This window comes from Echiichthys vipera (genome assembly GCF_963691815.1).
Source record: "Echiichthys vipera genome assembly, chromosome: X".
NCBI classification, from domain to species: Eukaryota; Metazoa; Chordata; class Actinopteri; order Perciformes; family Trachinidae; genus Echiichthys; species Echiichthys vipera.
In genome coordinates this window covers 25,090,911-25,098,114 of record NC_139825.1, presented here as the reverse complement: position 1 = coordinate 25,098,114, position 7,204 = coordinate 25,090,911, and positions in this window count along the sequence as shown.

The following is a 7,204-nucleotide window of genomic DNA, read 5'->3' as shown; positions in this document are numbered from 1 at the left end:
AGTAATATTCAAAAAGTTTCCCCATAGAACTCTAAGTTTTCTAGTTATGAACGAATTATTTATCAGGACAACAAATCAAAAATAATGTCAATTACAGATATTAGAAAATGCGTTGGTCACTAATAAAACACTTTTTACATAGTTTATCATGCCACCAACTCTCCCGGAGAGTTTGTATTCAGCCATATGAACCTTCCTTTCAGTCCGCTTTGCATTTGCAACCATGTGTCATAGAAAGTACTTATTTTACATACAACTTAAGAAACAGGGCTCTGTATTATGCCCCAGAAACAAAACTCTGTTATGGTTGAGAATAATCAGATTCTTTATTCTGTGTCAAATCAAGTGAGTAAATCTGGGAGGCTGTTACTCCATAGCAGTAAATGATGTATTATACTGAATATCATGTTTGTTCAATATCACATAAAACCATGCAGTCTGTGTGCTCTGCAACATATGTTTATTCATTGACACAATGTGGCACAATTTGTTCTAGATCAGTCATATAATGCGTCTTCCTGACCGGCTAACAGATTAACTACAGTTCCTGTGTGTCACAGGTACAGTACTTCCTGTTACAGTTTCAACACACTTAACCTCCACAGGAGTGTGTTAAGTACTTGCGTAGCTGCTAAGCAGAGAGCTAATCCCAATTAACTGTTGTGTACGTGTGACTTTACGCAGGCAGTCACCCTTTTGATCTAAGCCTTAGACTTCTCACCTGCCTGTGGCTTATGAGTACCTCCAAGCTTCTATATCAATCTCATTTAGAGCTCAGCTCTCACATCCTTTTTGTACCAGATGCCCCACATAAGCAAATCACCACTCTGACCCTTTTTTTTAACCATGTTAAAACAGATTTTGAATGCCTATTTGTATGTATAATTGTAGCTTGTATTATTGCCAAGAAGTTAATTTATTAGTTGCTGTTTGTTTTTTTTATTGATTGGCAGAACACAAATGTATGCAAATACACAAAAACATTTTGATTGGTTCATATATCATCGGATTGAGTCAAATTGTTCTTAGTAAGTTGCACTGGATTTCCATCACTAAGATGAGAAGGTCAAATGAATATACATTCGTAATGTAGTATATATGAAGAGTGCCAGAGTTTATATATACAGTGGTCAATATGGCCAAAATATTATATCCTGATGGAGGTAACTCCATATCTTAATAATGATATAGATCACATAGCTGTTTTCTGGTAACTAAATAAATGAAGTATGAATATTGAGTATTTATGAGGAACTTTAGTACGAAATGAACATAACATGCAAGGACCAGAATGTAAAGTGTTGTCCAAATTATGATAATTTTACCAACACACAGATTTAAAGAGAAATTATACTCAATGTGATATCTAAAACATGCAGCACAACAGCTCTCCTGGAGCAGGAGAGTTATGTCCTTCAAAATGGTACTTTAACTTTAATTCTGAATGTAGGACTTCAGTAGTACTTCTGCCACTTGACACATAATTTAGGCTGCTCTCAGTACCATTTGCATACCAGCATACGTTAAACTTTAAATCACAGAGACAGAGCAGCCAACATTTTATTGTAGTGATCTATCAGGCGCACTATCAGCCTGTATAGTGTCACCTTAACAGAAAAAATATAACCATAAATAAATAACTAAAAAGATAGAGAAGAAGAGCACCTTCAGAGGTAACCTGTGTCTTTGACCTCAGTAAGTGGCAGCTGTAATCACTTTTGAAGACAACGTGAATTGAAGGAGACAGGTGTCACCTCTAGCATGTGCCCTGACTCCCAGACGACCTACTCAATGCCTCTGAATTGCGTACAAGGTGTGAATCCAATTTGTGAGGATTGTAGATTAGAAAGGGCCCAACCTCTACAGTTTAACAGCTTGCAAGTGACAATTTTTGGATGCTAAGCAGATAAACACAAGCTCCTTGGTCTGGAAATCCCACTTGGCAATGGTATTGGCACACTTCTGAAAGCTGGTTAACAGATGGGTTCCTGCTTGTCCATCCAAAGCATTACCATACATGGTTGTATTGTCACTTATAATAAAATATCGCAATATATTATCATTCATTACATCTGCCAAAGTTTGCATATACAGTAAGTTGTAGTAATTGTAAGATTGGTTTTATTAAATCATTTTGAAGAATATATCCATATATATAGATAAATCAATTCAGTCACTGTCTTAAAAAGGTTGCTAGGGAGCCAGAGAAACACCTTAATAGCAGTTAGAGAGAAATTGCTGAACATAAATAAATAAATCCTGAATGAAAAAAAAAAATATCTAGTTTAATCAACATGTGATTACTTATATATGTTGTTTATGTAGACTAAGCGTGTGCTTAAGAATTTCTTTATTAAGTCATACATACATACAAACAGTATGGTAAATAGGTATTTATAGTACTAATTTATTATTTATTATTACATTTAATGAGCATAACTTATTAGTTTGAAATATTAGCACGGAAAGAAAACTGTTGTTCAAATCTTTTAATAAATAAATGTTTCTGAAAGTTTAAGTTGTAACATGCAAAGTGGCTGTTGTATATATTCTATATTATTTCTTGATGTCCTCAGTTCAGATAAGTTCTGTTCAGTTTTGTTCACAGTTGAAATGTGTTAGAATGTGTCAACTCAGCAATACACATTACAAAGATAAAATAAAACAAAACACAAGACAATCAACACAGCAACAATATGTTTAACAATGGTAAAACACTGATAAAATCCAATAGAAATAGAAAGATGATATACATATGACGATATATGATAATTTAGATGAAGAGACAATACGTATAGAGGTAAGTAAAGATGGCATAACCTAAATGTAGTACTATATATATATATATATATATATATATATATATATATATATATATATATATATATATATATATACAATCCTGATCAAAATTTAAGACCAGTTAAAAAATGGCTTAAATTTGTATTTTGCACTGTTGGAACTTAACAAGGTTCTAAGTGGAGCTTCAGGGTGCAAAAAGAAGAAATGGGAACAAGAGACCGAACGTTTTGAGCAGATAATTTATTGAAAACAACAATTTAACTGAAGTAGGCTGTTCATCAGCTGATCAAAAGTTTAAGACCACAGCCTTTAAAAGCCACAATCTGTGCAAAAATTTGGATTCCCTGTCATTTCTTGTCAAGTAATCGTACTGTGAGGATCTCTTGATGGCAAAGGCAAAGAAGTTGACCGTCTTTGAATGTGGTAGGATTGTTGAGCTGCATACACAAGGCCTCTCTCATAGGGCCATCGCTGCTGAGGTCGGACGCAGTAAAACAGTCATTTTCCATTTCTTAAAAGATCCTGAGGGCTATGGAACAAAAAAATCAAGTGGCTGACCCCAAAAAATCTCACCGGCACTGAGCCGGAGGATCCGAATGGCTGTCCGTCAAGACACGGGACGATCCCCGTCCCAAATTAAGGCCATTACTGGTGCTGACTGCAGCTCAATAACCATCAGACGGCATCTGCACAGGAAGGGCTTCAAAAACAAGAAACGTCTTCAAAGGCCACGTCTACTTCAACGCCACAAACTTGCCCGTTTGGACTTTGAAAGGGAGACCCGAACTTGGGACATTCAAAGATGGAAGAAAGTTTTATTCTCTGACGAGAAAAAATTTAACCTTGATGTTCCTGATGGCTTCCAACATTACTGGCATGACAAGGAGATGCCTCCTGAGATGTTTTCTACGCAGCACAGTGGAGGGGGTGCGTTCATGATCTGGGGTGCTTTTTCCTTCAATTGAACAATGGAGCTCCGGGTTGTGCGGGGCGTCAAACAGCAGCTGTCTATGTGGAGATGTTGCAGCGGGCATTTCTCGTGACTGAGGGCCCTCGTCTGTGTGGTAATGACTGGGTTGTTCAGCAGGACAACGCTCCAATTCACAATGCTCGTCTGACCAATACTTTTTTCCAGGAGAATAACATCACTCTTTTGGACCATCCTGCATGTTCCCCAGATCTTAACCCAATTGAGAACATTTGGGGATGGATGGCAAGGGAAGTTTACAAAAATGGACATCAGTTCCAGACAGCGGACACCCTTCATGAAGCCATCTTCACCGCTTGGACCATCATTCCCACAAGCCTACTTCAGTTAAATTGTTGTTTTCAATAAATTACCTGCTCAAAACTTTTGGTCTCTTGTTCCCATTTCTTCTTTTTGCATCTTGAAGCTCCACTTAGAACCTTGTTAAGTTCCAACAGTGCAAAAATACAAATTCAAGCCATTTTTTAACTGGTCTTAAGATTTTGATCAGGACTGTATACATATGAAATTGAGAGTTCAATGTAAAAGTAAGAGATAGTTTTAAGTACACAATGTCGTGAGAGATGGAATTGAAAATTGAATAGTGCACGTTTATGTTAACAGTATATAATGCAAACAGCAGGTAAGCAAAGCCGTAAATTTGTTTCACGTTTACTGTGCTGACTGCAAGAAGCATTAAACACATTTAAAGTGTTATCCCATGGTCCTTTTCGGCACTTATTAACATCAAATAAGCCATAACAGAGAAATCCCGCTCACAGTCGGAACGTGGCTAACACTGATTAGCTAGTGACTGTTAGTGAATCTCCAGGATTTTTCCGTTAATAGTTGTTGCATGAAAAAAACTGTCTCGTTGGCTTATTTGATGTATGTAAGTGCTAAAAAAAAACCATGTGATGATTTTGCACCGGAATTACACTTTAAAGTTGTACTCCATAAGATTTTCATTATTTAATTGTCTTTTATTTTATTATCTATCAAAGAGTGAGTTAAAACAATGGTGATCTATTATATGACCCACCATTGACAGCACTTCTATTTGCCTTTTTGGTGATTATTCCAATATCAGTGTCTGTGGCGGACTTTCCAGGCTAGATGCAAAAAAGCCGCCATGTTAGTGACGCTGGTGACAGCCGTCGGTCTGTCGGCCCAACTGGTGACTAACGTTATGCTGCGTACACTTGTAATCAGAATTTGGGAACTTCCAACTTGAGACAGACTTGTATTAAGAGCAGTATGTAATAGGAACATATGTGTGTGTGTGTGTGTGTGTGTGTGTGTGTGTGTGTGGATTGAAGAGGGTAACATAAAAGTGACAGGTGAATGTGTTTCATTAAAGTTTACAAAAGAGCAAAAAAAAAAAAAAAAGTCAACACACATAGTGACCGTGAACATGACAAGATGGGGGGCTCTGAAAGTACAAGCTTGTCTGCAGTTACATCTTATCGCAAAAGAGGCTGCTAGGAACAAGATATCTCAAATCTTATGGAGTACAACTTTAAGGCTTTGTGAAGAACTTTGATCTGATGTCAGGTTTAAAGTGCCAATGTAGTCCATCTATGAAACAATAACTGATAAAACAACACTTTGGGAAAGATAAATGATTGGTAATGAATGGACGGATCAAACAAAAAAGAAGTCATGTCTGTTTTCAGGGTTGATGATGGTTGATGAGGCGTGAAGCTAACTTATCCAACTACTCTTTGTTTCTATGACTACAGATAGAGTTCTAATTAATCTTATGCACAGGCCAGTTATAATGAGGTAATAGGTTCTGACTTAATTTGTTAATTAAGAGCTCTACCAACTTTATCTGCCAAAGTAGAACACCCATTCGACCTTTCAGTAAATGGATTAGCTAAGAGATGCCTGGCTTCTACTAACAATTAAGACCTACAAACAAGATGATGAATTAAAGGCACCTGAAGTAAAGCAGTGTTGTTGTATTTCTAAGTATTTCTAAATTACAAGCCTCTTGTAATTGAATAAGTAGTTTGTTTTGTTTTGGTTTAATCTAGCATTGCCAGACCTAAGACATGTAAACAAATCTGAATCCTCTTAGGAAAGGCAAAACCCAGATTCAGCGCCATTGCAAAAAAGGTAAAAGCTGGCTATACTGTTATATATCTGGCTACACTAGTGCACATGACATCTATTAAATTGTATTTCATCTGCTGTCATTAATGGTTTATGCACAGACACCGGTCTGATATATGGTGACACACAGATGCACACAAATGCACACAGATGCTGTGAGAGATTCAATTCAATTCAAAAAATTTTATTTGTCCCCGGGGGGCAATTCAGGGCACACAGAGCAGCAAATAACTTCAGTGCAACTATACAAAAACATTTTAACCTATCAACAAAATGAAGTGTAAAAGAAGAATAAGTGTCTGGATGTTAGTGTTTTTGCATATTAGCCCTGCACTGAACATTCCTAGGACCCCGACTTAGAGATTCAATTCATCATTTTTGAACAGTGACTGCTTTTGCGCCTTTGTCTGGAACAATTTATCACAATTTTGATTGACAATAAATATTCACCAGTATTTTCTGCTATGATCTGGAATGCAGCTAAAGCCACCTTATGTTTCTCATCATAAGAAGGTTAGAGAGGGTGACAGAAAGAATCTTGAAAAGTTATTAGATAAGATCAAATCCATAAACAAGCACCCACAATGGCGAATCTAAAAGTGTTAGCAGCGGCAAAGACTAAACTCAACAGGGAGCATACTCATCATATTCAGAAGCTGCTACTTTTTACGAAACATAAGCATTACCTAATTAGTAATAAGTGTAGCCGGTTACTTGCCCATCAACTAAAAAAACAGAACAATGACCATTTGATAATTATTGATTAGGACACCATGTGACGATATCTCATGTGACCCCCTGATTATAAATAGTACGTTATGAGATTTTTACAAGTCCCTTTGCAGTTCAGAGAAATATGACTCTGACATTGCTTCTTACCAAAATAATATTTCACTAATCACAATGTCAGAGGAGGATTCCAGCTTACTTGCAGCAGTTACACTAGAGGAGATCTGGGCTGTGATCAGGGCTATGCCAAACAGGAAATGTCTGGGTCCAGATGGGTTTCCTCTGAAATGCGATAAGAAATTTTGAACAGAGATCCACCATTTTCTTATGCCTGCTATCAATAATATTTTGAAAGGTGATAGTCCGCCTTCTTCAAGATGCTTCTATTATCTTACTCTTAAAAAAAGACAAAGATATCTTTGACTGTTCATCATATAGGCCCATTAGTAAATTAATTAGAACTCTGTCTGTATTCAAGAGCAGTTGGATTAGTCAGCTTGACACCTCAGCAATTAATCACCAATCATTTATATTTCCCTCAATGTTTTTTTTATCAGTTATTCTTTAATACAGTCACTCTAAACTTAT